Below are 11926 nucleotides of genomic sequence, written 5' to 3'. Positions count from 1 at the left end.
TGTGCCTTATAGTTATGAAATGTGAATGTAAGATTAATATTTCTCATAAATGCACACATTAGGTTTATGAGTAAACAAATAGTGTCTATATGCCACTGCCAATTGCAAAAATCTATGTGTGAAATCAATTGGCGATTTGCGGCAAAGCCAAAATTAGTCATGCGACACCTATGATTCAGCTCATGAACTGGCAAAGTGATACAGTTTGCTTTTTTTCACCCGTAAGTGAGTCGTAGCTTACAACAAAATCTTTATTATCTTCTCGGAAAAAGCTTACCACTGCCAAAATATGAATGAAACGAGTAAGAAATTTAGTTTTATTTGCGATTATTCTGAAATTACAGCCATTTGCAACTATTTCACTCATACATTTCTTCGAAATGTAATCGGGGTATTATTGTGGTTATAAAAAATCGTTCCATAAATAAAGTTCCAACTCTTTTCGCAAGATGTTTACTCATCATCTGATAAAATGATGATTTTCCTCCATTTTCATAAACAATTATCAACAAATTGATCGGTAATTTGGTGTTTAAAAGTCATTTTTTTTACCAATGTTTGCAGAAAATATATGCACTATGACAGAACAGAATAAAATCAACAACACTTTCCTCCCAGCGCTATCTGCGAGCGGTTTCAACGTAGAATCGCCAATAGGCATAACGTTTACATTTTTCTCAGTGTAGGTAATCACCACCTGAGTGCATATAAGGAGAGTGACGACACTGTCAAAATTGGAACAATTATTATTTGTCAGTGTCATTCCAAACGAGTCAAATTCATGTATTTTGACAGGTCGTTTGTTCGTTTGGAATATCACTGACGGATAATCATGACAGTTGTCTTCACTCTCCTTACATACACTCTGATCACCACCACATTATTCAGCTTTTTGCTGGTGGCTGCGTTTTCAAATGCGCACTCTATTTTGACAAGTCGTCTGTACAGTGTCAACTTTGACAACTCGTCAGCAGTGTCAATTTTGACAAGCGGTCTCATCAGCCTTGAGTTTCACGGCTATCATGTATCCTGCTTATTTATTTTCTTAATAAACGTTAAACGTCAAATTTAAAATTTGTTAGTTTATTTTCAAACGTCTTTTTCGATGATTTTAATTTCTTCACGAATTTATAAGCATATTCTCAGCTGTCTGAAAGTGTCGAGAGAATTGTGCGATTTGAATCTCTGCTTTTACTTAAATTCATCACACATGAAATGACTAATAATAGCACATGAAACATGCTTTTAAACTACCCGGAAAAGCATCTTTTAACGATACAGTATCTAAACATAGACCTAAACAATGTTTGTTTACACCTGATTTTGGATACCTTGGTTTTCCTCAGTATAATAATCGCCCAATTACATTATAAGTACTATGTTGCGTTTCGGCTTCGCCTCTTCAGAAACCGACACTAACGTATTGTCGGAATAGATTAGCGCCGGCTTGACGCAAATCCCTTAAAACTAAAACACACAACTGAGTAAATGAGACAAACTCATTTTTTGACTTCGTGCACTTTTTATGAAATAGAGTGGCCAGCCACTCAAATTTGAGTTGCTATGAATGAGCGTGTAGGCTTGTCGCATTGACGTTCTTATGACAGATTCATTTTGTGGATAGATTTTGCAACATAATTTAGTACAAGTTGATTTTTTCTTTGTATTCAATAACATTCAAAATATGTTTGAGATTGCTACTTTTTAAATCCATTCAATACCAATTTTTGATATAACCGACAGTATTTCAGTTCATAATAGTGGTGAATGTCTAATATCAGTGCAAAACTTCATTCGTTTTTAATAGTTCGAGAAAATATTTTGACGCTATTACAAGATTTGTGGACAATCGAGTGGCGATAGAAGGCTAGTGCGAACAAGTCGGCCATTTTGTCGGACCGGCAGAACAACCCAAAAAAATCCTGAAATTTTCGGATTACAGAAGTATAATCAGGTGTTCCGGAATCTATAGCAGTTCTCGTGCATACGAGAACAAAAAGGGATTAAAATATTGATTCTTTCTTGATTGGTAAGTAAGCTGTGTATGAACATCTATCTTGACAACATGACACTAGTCATAGGGTTTGCCAATTTTCAGCCTTGCACTACTAAAATAGTTTGTTTATAAACCATTAACTGCTTCGAAGTTTAGTATGAAATATAACCAAATAGTTATTTCTGCTGGCTGAAGTTGTGTATTATCCCTAATTGCTTACTACATCAAGGCGTAACTCCGCCTACAGCGATTTTTTTGCGCAACTAGCACGATAAATACGCACTTTTGACAAGAAGTCAAATGTAATTTTTGTAATTTGTAATTTTATTGAGCACGATAACCTGTCAGTACAGACTTTGAATCAGGTCAAAGAAGTTACTTGGATAGCGGTAAATACATAAGATACAAATAAAAAAATGTACAAATTTTCATTAGTGGACAACTGGTAATTTTATAGTCGGCTATATTGTGCACGGAGAGCTCTTAGTATTTTAAGATTGGAAAACAGAATATGGAATTTGAGTTGGCAAAATTTAATTGTTTTTATGCTTTACTGCCTCACTGGTGATCGTCGAATTGAGTTCGATGAACACACGATGTAGTTTTTAAGCATAGTTACTGTGGTCCAACTCCGTTGTAGGATAATCGAAAACTGTCATGAAGAATAAGGAATAAGAATAGACAGGTTCCTTGGTGGAGAACAATCCAATATTCTTCTAATTTTTGTAAACAGATTTTTTCGGCCTGACCTGAATCCGATGCAGTGTAAAGTAACAGCTTTTCGTACTCAATGAAATAACAATTTTTCGGTTGCAGAGTGAAATATTCATATTTCATTTCATGTTAATCATTAACCTTCACTGCTGCAATTGCAAAGTTCTTTTTGACTCGAAATGTTGCAAATTAGTAACTCGATCAAACTTATGCTTTGAATTGTCAGGCACCAATTTAGTGTCCGATGGGAACATTTTTCCAATCCGTTGGATATACGATGGTAAACACTGATGTTGAGATGTTCTATGCCGAATTGGAAATTTAACTCACGGAACAGTTCAGATTCGAATAATTATTGTAAAATGTTGCCTAATTTGACAACGCAGGTTAAGCTAATTTTAGAGTGCTGCCGTGCTGGAGTTCGTTTTAATGTAGAATACATTTAAGGTTTCAATATAGGGGTCCCGTTTCAAAATATCGGCTGCGGCGCCGCGTCAGATTTTGAACGTTAATAACTTTTATCATACTTAACAGAATGATTTGATTTTTAGGCCAATTTGTTGCAAATATGTTCCTCTATGCTGTATTAAAATTTGAAGTATGTATAACATGTACTAATAACAAAAAAAATGTGTTTTGAAAAATCTTTCGAAAACGACTCGGAAAAGTGAAAATTTTCAGCCCATCCCGCACAGAGCCGTCGTTATGGTAGACCAACCGAACAATAAAATAATGAAAAGTTTATATATATAGGTCCACTACATGTTTGTTCGTATAGTTATTCGTATTGGGTTGCTTGACGAGAGCACTTGGTGGGGGAAAGACGGCATATTCCTTTGGTTAGGCCATTAGAAGCCGGACGGGAAGGAAAGACTCATGCACGGCACGAGAACGAGCGAGAAAGCGATAGTAGTGCATATTAGCGCGATTATATAAATATCTGTCGGTCGGTTTTTCACATCATTCGTATTCGTTCAAGCACTAGCAAGCAGCCAGTCCACCGAAGAAAAGCAGTTGGCGATGACGACGGCGGAAAAAGTGCCCCAGCTACTGGTGACTCATCGCAACCCGATCAGGAACTGTCGCCCTGCAAGAATTTCGCCCCAACTAAATGGCAACAGAGTAGGCTATCGTTCCAGCGTCTGGGTCGTGAGATTGTGCAGGACTGCAAAGTCGAGCTACGCTTACAAAGCTCAGTCGTAATGATGCCCCGAGAAGCCAACGATGCCTACTTGGTCGGTTTATTCGAGAATGCAAAATAGTGCTGTCTAGCTCACCGTGTCCGCGGGGAGTGCGTCTGAATTATGCTCCTGCAATAAAACAATAAACGGTTCTTTACAGGACCAATTAATTGTGTTCTAATAAGAGTTAAACTGAAATTTACATTTTATAGTGTATAACAAATAATTTTCAGAAAGCAATATAAGAAATACGATGTGTGGAAAGAAAGAAAGAGAATTTAAATTATCCTCTCTCGCTCGTTTTCGTGCACTGCTTTTCCATTCCTTTCTGCTGCTACTACCATCATAACTAAAACGAATGTGCGTGTTCCCCCACCATCTCATGACCAGTGTTGCCACAATTGCATGTCGCTATAACAATTTGAATTATTTTATTGATCCTCTCTAGTATTGATAAAATATAGAACGTGCAAAGTACACTAGTCGCATGCTTTTATTCGAACTTTTTGGCAGCCTCCGTTGATTAACTGCATAAATCGATTTGTTTGTGCAGCTCCTTGCTAGTAGCAAACTAAATAGCCTTTATCAGCGCTAACAAATAAGACAAAAGAATTTAAATTTGTGAAAATCTTCTCCTTCCTTCTTTTCAAATCTGCAACATTCTTTGAAAATATTGTTGGAATGTTGTTATTGAAAAACTGAACATGCAAGTTTGCTAGCACTGGCCACTAGATTGAAGGCGATGGAAAGACAGAATATTCGTTTTGGTTATGCTAGTATTGGTAGCCGAACGGAAAGGAAAGGCACAGGAATGGCACGAAAACGAGCGGGAGAGCGATAGTAGTGCTTTCTCGTGTTTTCATATATGAATGTTGGTCGGTCGGTTTTTCTCTCCATTCGTATTCGTTCAAGCACTAGCAAGCAGCCAGTCCACCGGAGGAAAGCAGTTGGCGATGATGACGGTCCGCAAAAGTGCCCCAGCTACTGGTGGCCCATCGCAACCAACTACCGATCAGGAACTGTCGCCATGCTAGTATTTCGCCCCAACTAAAGGGCAACGGAGCAACTAATCCGCTGGCTAACATTCCAGCGTCTGGTTCGTAAGGTTGTGTATTACTTCAAAGTCGAGCTACGCTTACAAAACTCAGCCGTAATGAAGCCAGTGATGCCTACTTGGTCGGTTTGTGGGAGTGGGCGTAAATTACAATAAAAGCAACGGTTCTTTTCAGGATCAATCAATTGTGTTCTAGTGAGAGTTAAACTGAAACTTTCATTTTAAGGTGTGTAGCAAATTTTCAACAAGCAACATAATACGTTGGGTGGAAAGAAGTAGCTTGCACACGGAACAAAAATTTAAATTATCCTCTCGCTCGTTTCGTGCACTGCTTTTCCATTCCTGTTATTATCAGTATTACCAAAACGAATGTGTTGTTGCATGTGTTTAAGAGAAACGTTGAAGTCGCATGCTTCTATTCAAGCTTTTTGGCAGCCCCCGTGAACTAACTGCATTAAATGATTTTTTTGTGCAGCTCCGTGCTAGTAGCAAACAAAATGGCCCTACCAGTGTCTGATTCGTGAGATTGTGCAGGATTTCAAAGTCGAGCTAAGCTTATAAAGTTCAGCCGTAATGGTACCCGAAGAAGCCAGTCTTGTCGTTTTGTTCGAGGCTACAAAACAGTTCGCCAGGCACGTAACTATCATGCCAAAAATATCCAACGATCCAGCGCATCACCATCAACACCAACGCCGATACCAAAGGTTCTTTTCAGAACCACCATTATTACCATAGAGAATTATTTGAAAATTTCCCATTCAAACGTGATTCTGTTGAATATTATTAGATTTAAATTAACGTCTCGAATTGAAATCACGACGCTCCGGTTATGTGACAGACATTACCCACCCATCTTTTTTATTGTGACCACGACTAACGGTTTAATATAGACACCCCATTTCAATATTTCTGAAGGAACAGAAGGTCGAGTTTGGAAAGTTTGTAACTTTCATTGTACTTAACCAAATTACACAATGTTCTGTTAGATTTGTAAGTATGTATAATTTACATGAATAAAGAAAAATTGATTTTCAGGAATCAATTATTATCTGTTCTTCCATTGGCCAGTACTACGCGACTTCCTCATGCTAACAATTAATTTCATCGTTAGCCATCTCCCTCACCAAGGCCAACAACGCCAACAAAACCGGTCCTTTTCAGGACCACCATCATTTTTGTAAAGAATAATTTGAAATATTCCTCGCCCAAATCACCTTTTGTCCGAAAATCCTAATGAGTATCAACATATTTGAAGAACGTGTTTCTTATGTATTCTACATCTCTCCGGTTATGTCGCAGACATTACCCACCCATCTTTTTTTGATGACAAAAGTTATAAAAAAGGTTCATTTGTCCATACAGTGTAATGTAATCAAACCTTTCTTGTGATTGTGATTCCTTGTTTATAATTGCTTCTACTGGTTATGGATATCAACATTATCAAAAAAATCGGAGAACATAAACGTATAACGTGTTTAATTATTTTTAACCCATAAATGCATACTGTTGCCATTTGGCAACATACCGAATTCTGTAATATAAAGCCTTAACAATCCGTATCCAACCAGAAAAATGAGTACCAAGTAAAAATGAGTTTTATGCATTTAAGGGTTAATTTTCTAGTTACCTGGCCCTAAACACCATGCGCCTCCATATATATTTTTTTTAATTTCGATTCACGATCGGATGAACACGCGCGTTTGTAGGTTTGCATTTGAGATCGCGTCTGTAGCTTCGTAAGTGCTAAAACGTTCACCTTATTTCCGGGGTATTCCATGTCGCCAAGAAACGAGTTGCTTAGTGGATATGAGCGTCATTTTTTGTTTGATCCACCTGAAGGCATTGGACCTATGCTATTTGGGACAAAGGTAGGAACTTCCGGCCATAACCGATATATGGTCGCACGAAAGCGTGCGTTTGTAGGTTCACCCTTGAAACCGCGTTTGTTAATTAATAAACGCCAACACGTTCACTTAGTCACCGGGGTGTTATCCCGTTTGTGAGATCGTGGACGTAGGTGTGCATGGATGATCGCGAAGGACTCGAGCCTCTGTATGTTAACGTTTTTTCGCGTGCACTAGTATGTATGGAACTTCGAGCGTATACATTATTTTATATAACCGTGTGGATATTCGCGTATTTGCGTGTTCTTGAATCATCGCGCGCGGCCTTGAATCTGATACTTAATTTTTAGTGTATGCTTCAGATACTAGAAGAGAATAAGTTTCTCCATTTCACTAGAGCTCCCAGTCATTTCATGGCCGTGGAACGTGTTGTCTAGTGGATATGAGCATAATTTTTTTGATAGGTCCAACTGAACGCATAAACCTAGGTCTCTAGGACCAAAGATAGAGATTTCCCGACGTCATCATCGCGCGAGCTATAGGTTAATGTTCGAGACAGCATTTGCTTCATTTAATTAACGGGGTGTTGTGGTCTTTGCGAGATCGCGGACGTAATTATGTACTTGCTGTGGCATCACAAAGATCACGAGCGCTTGTATATGAGAGAATATGCAATTTATTGTGTTATTGAGTGTTAGTATGAATAAAATTCATAATATAGTAATTAAAGAAAAGATAACATGCCGAATAAAGAAAATAAGAAAGAAATTAAGCAGGAAAGAAATTAAGGTTCAAGTTACCTTCTTTGAGCATGTGTTAGTTTTGAACGCTGGGTAGTATGGGTAGGAAAAATTGTGTTCAGCTTTGCCACCGGATTATACATTTAAACCTTTTCAAAACGCTAAAAGAAGAATATCAGCCGATTTATCAGATCACAACGATTCAAATCATACTAAATAGCTGCTGGAAAAACTATCGGTTTCGCTAAATGGTGCTTTTGAAAAAGTGGCTGTGATTTTTTGTTACACTACCACACCGTGCTGGGGTACGCAACACAACAGCGCAATGAAAAAACCACAGCCACATTTTCAAAAGCACCATTCAGCTAAGCCGATGGCTTTTCCGGCAGGTATTTTGCATGAATTGAATCGTGATGATCTAATAAATCGACTGATATTCTTCTTTTAGAGTTTTGAAAAGGTTTAAATGGATAATCTGGTGGCAAAGCTGAGCACAATTTTTCTTACGCACACTACCAAGCCTTGAGGTAACTTGAGCCTTAAGCGTATGAATTGAACGATATTATTTTTGGCGAACTGATTCGATCGTAGTAGTCGTACGCGTTGGAAGCAAAAAAATTACGCTTATGTCAAAATAGTCAGAAAATTTAAGTTGTTTCTACAAATTGGTGGTTTGGATGTTTCTGCACGGGTAGTTTGAATATATTAGTAGAATCAATTCTGTGAGGTGATCGACAATTTGTAGTCTGCATATTGCTACTGTTGCACAGACACCTGATAGGCTTCATTAGAGGAAGTTAATTTGTGATTACTTATGGCGTTTTTGTTTTTTCTTGGTGCTACACCGATGTAGTGCAAAGAAAGAGATAGACTGATTACACCCAAGTTTGAATGAGTGTAGCACCGACTACACCAGTGTAGTGCACTGTCAAAAACGAATATGCCATTAGAGAGGGCGTTACGATTAGAGTACAAACGAACATGAAATTTGACGTATTTCTATTGTATATACGTCAAATTCCATGTTCGTTTGGATACGTCATGGCCTCTTGGCCACACTCTAACTAGAGTACTCTAGTTACGATGAGTTTCAAGCATGATTATAGAACTCTGAAGAGTAGTCTTGCTGACTGGAGCTGCTGTTGAGTGGTGTCACTCGTGGGCGCCAACTCAAAAGGGACTATATTTCTTATTTTTTGTTTTACTATATATTTAGTATTGTTTCCGAAAACCGAAGAATTTTTCAAGTGTCATGTTTTTATCAATTAAAAGTCAAAAGAGTTTAGAATCAAAATCTGAAATTCGATAAAGAAAAACACTGCCAATAACACTAGATGGTCATCGATTAGTCACGAGTTTTAGATTTCGATTTCGGCCGCACAGGTTATCGGAATAATCGAATTCCCAGGTACATGAAAAAACTTAATAGATGATGTCGACACAGATGGTCGGAACGAAAACTACGCCGTTCCACACTGGATATTCAAAACAAGTTTCGAAATTTCGATGAGTTTTGATATTTTGAGCAGATAATTTGATGAGATTAAACTGGGGGAATGGAAGGGGGGTTTGCTTCTCTAATCTTCCGGTCATCACATCACATGATTTGGTATTCTTAGGTATTCTTAGCAGAGGCGACGCGTCGGTACGTTCAACCTGTTCATTGAACAGTGTAGCATTAGTGTTTGATAGTAGTCGTAATTACATTTATGAAATCAAAATACGGCTTAGTAAATGCATCATCGGTAGCCACACGAAGAAACGAGAGTAGATTTCGTACAGTGCAGGAACTACCACGGTACTATGTGCAAGCCCCTCGGTTGACAGGTGCGTGAAAATCAAAAGCCACAAAGGAATTTTCTTGAAAATCACTCGATAGATCTCGAGTAACTGGCATCACGACAGTGACAGAACGATTTCCGGAAAAAAGCAGAGTGAAAAAACAATCGAGTTGGTCAGACGTACCACACGCGCTTCGAGCAAAACTACTTCGGTGCAAAGTCCGAGAGCGTGAAAAGCGGTAACCCGCTAAAACCGAAGGCCGTAAGCAAGTCCGTGTATCAATTTTCGGGCGGAATTCAGCAGCGGAAAACGCATCCGACCCTCATCGTTGCAGACGGGCAAAACCATCGGACGAATTCATCATCAGCGAGGTGTGTTTTCTCGAACAAGGTAAAATATATATATAATTCGGAGCTGGTATAGCCAATGCACATATGGCAATTTGAGTGACAGACAACCTCTCTGTAAAACTCCGATCAAAGAAGGTTTTCACGGTGGAAGGTTGAGAAGACGGAACAAAAACCAAGCAAGATTCATACCAGTAGCGCACGTGAGCGTTCCCGCACAACATAACCTCGCACAGAAACCAGAAAGGCCCTCACCAGAGGTACGTTTGATTGCCGACAAGGGGAATAAAGAAGGCTAACTGAATTTCTTGTAGGGCCTCTGTTCTGGAGTGGATTCTTCAGTTCGGAGCAGTTCGTCCCAACCTCGGAGCAGGTTCTCCGTCTCGGAGCGGACGTCTCAAATTCCCGGGCATATCTGTCGTACACGGAGTAGAGCTACGACGGCGAAACGAGGCAACTTGGTTCCGGAGCAGACCCTCCACGGTGAGACCAAGCAACTCGGTTCCGGATTGGCTTTAGATGGCACGTCGCACACGCGGGGAACTGGAGAGCAGGGGATGCTGCACTCTTCGACTAGATACCATCTGCAAGAACAAGCATGCGTCACACCAGTCGACGTGTCATATTGGCTGCATGATGCCGATCGGAAGTTCGATCTCACGAACGGAGTTGAGCGTGTGAGGAGCACGCGAAGTGTCAACCATCGAAGGGGTACGCGCAGTGCCACACGTGGCAAGAAAAGGGCCGTGGGTAGGTATCAATTAAGAGTGACACCACCTGTGAAATTTAGTCCCTAAGCTCTGCATGACAGGTCAGCATAGGGGAGATTAGACCATAAGCGATAATGTGCACACAATATACACAACATGAGATTTAATGTTTCGCCTTCACGTTTTGGTTCGTGTTTTAAGTATGAGCTAGTTTTAAATATTACATTGGCGCCCAACCAAAACGAACCTTAGATAATTTGTTAACCCAATTTGGAAAAAAATTATAGATTTTAGTTTTGATAAGTTCTTGTTGGCTTTGGTTGATAAATTGGCTTTTTGAAGACCTTACTCGTTATGGAGATAAATTCATTACATTTGAGTGAGGAAGAATTAAATTATGAGTTGGCGTTGCGCAAAATTAAGGGTCCGGCACAATCCACCCGGCGAGACAAATGTTCTCGTTTGCAACAAGCCATGGAGCAAGACATGAGAACGGGTTGCTTTCATACCGACTCCTCTCACGTGATGGAAGACTCCCGTAATATAGAAGCTTGTCAATCCCGAGTAAAACTTCTTCTCACACCGATCGACACTGCGATAAAGGAGCATGATATCGGATTTTTAGAAGATGTCAAATCGCGATTGCATCATTATAGAAACCGTTTAATACGCGTTCACCCGCCTCCGGTTGTGTTACGACAAGAATATGAAAGCTTGCAAGCGCTGATAGCGGCTCTTTTAGAGGAAGTATACGTCGCGTTAAACCCGTCAATAGTTAGTCCAGTAAGGGAACGTAGTGAAAACACAACAGTGCATAGTGACAGAGTGGATCAAAGGAGCAACAGTTCCGACCATCGTTCAGAAGTTAGCATTCCCAATGTTTTTCCGGAGAGCACCAGGACAGCACCATCGACCGGAACAGTTCCCAAAAACTCGTCAACCCAAGGGACACGATTCGAGCAAAAGCAGGACCGACGAGAATCCAGAACGGACTACCAATTGCTTCCTCTACAACAGGCAAAGGACGGGGTCGGGGAGTTCCAACAAGATGGAACCTTACAGTACCTAGGTATCAGCGAAACGAGGATGATTCAAACGAGTGGGGACCCAACCCCTACAGTGACATCTCGCTCGGCCTGCCGCCTCCAGCATATCGTTCCGTAGACTCTCCAAAGGAAGGAGGAGGAAGCAACAATTCCACAGAATACAACCGACTGCGGGATGAGTTACTAAATCATCTGCTGAGGCGTGAACGAAACCAACAGGATGGACCGAGAAATCCAAAAGCGATCCACAAGTGGCCGTTCAAATTCCGTGGCGAAAAGGACACGACGTCACTCAATACGTTCTTGAACCGCGTGGAATGTTTCGCTCGTTCTGAAGGAGTGGAGGAGGAAATTTTGCTCAGATCCATCAAACACCTGTTATTGGAAGATGCACTGGATTGGTATGGACGAGCTTTTGCACAGGGATCACTGCTGTCGTAGAGGCATTTCAAGAAGGAGATCCGACGGGAATTATTACCTGGTAGCTATGCGCAGATTCTACGCATCGAAGC

At 40.1% G+C, this 11926-nt stretch overlaps 1 protein-coding gene across 2 annotated transcripts in view; it reads left to right on the top strand.

The window, feature by feature from the left end:
* Positions 1-1635: 1635 nt before the first annotated feature.
* The window catches only part of LOC131691077 (probable ubiquitin carboxyl-terminal hydrolase FAF), a 673880-nt gene continuing 663589 nt past the window's right edge, over positions 1636-11926 (top strand). For both annotated transcript variants that reach the window (XM_058977248.1, XM_058977247.1), the window contains exon 1: positions 1636-2029. The gene's annotated coding sequence lies outside the window, so the exon portion shown is untranslated. The remainder of the gene's footprint in view (positions 2030-11926) is intronic.

This window comes from Topomyia yanbarensis, chromosome 3 (assembly GCF_030247195.1).
Source record: "Topomyia yanbarensis strain Yona2022 chromosome 3, ASM3024719v1, whole genome shotgun sequence".
NCBI classification, from domain to species: domain Eukaryota; kingdom Metazoa; phylum Arthropoda; class Insecta; order Diptera; family Culicidae; genus Topomyia; species Topomyia yanbarensis.
Note: the sequence above shows the minus strand (reverse complement) of the source record. Positions and strands in the feature narration are given on the sequence as shown.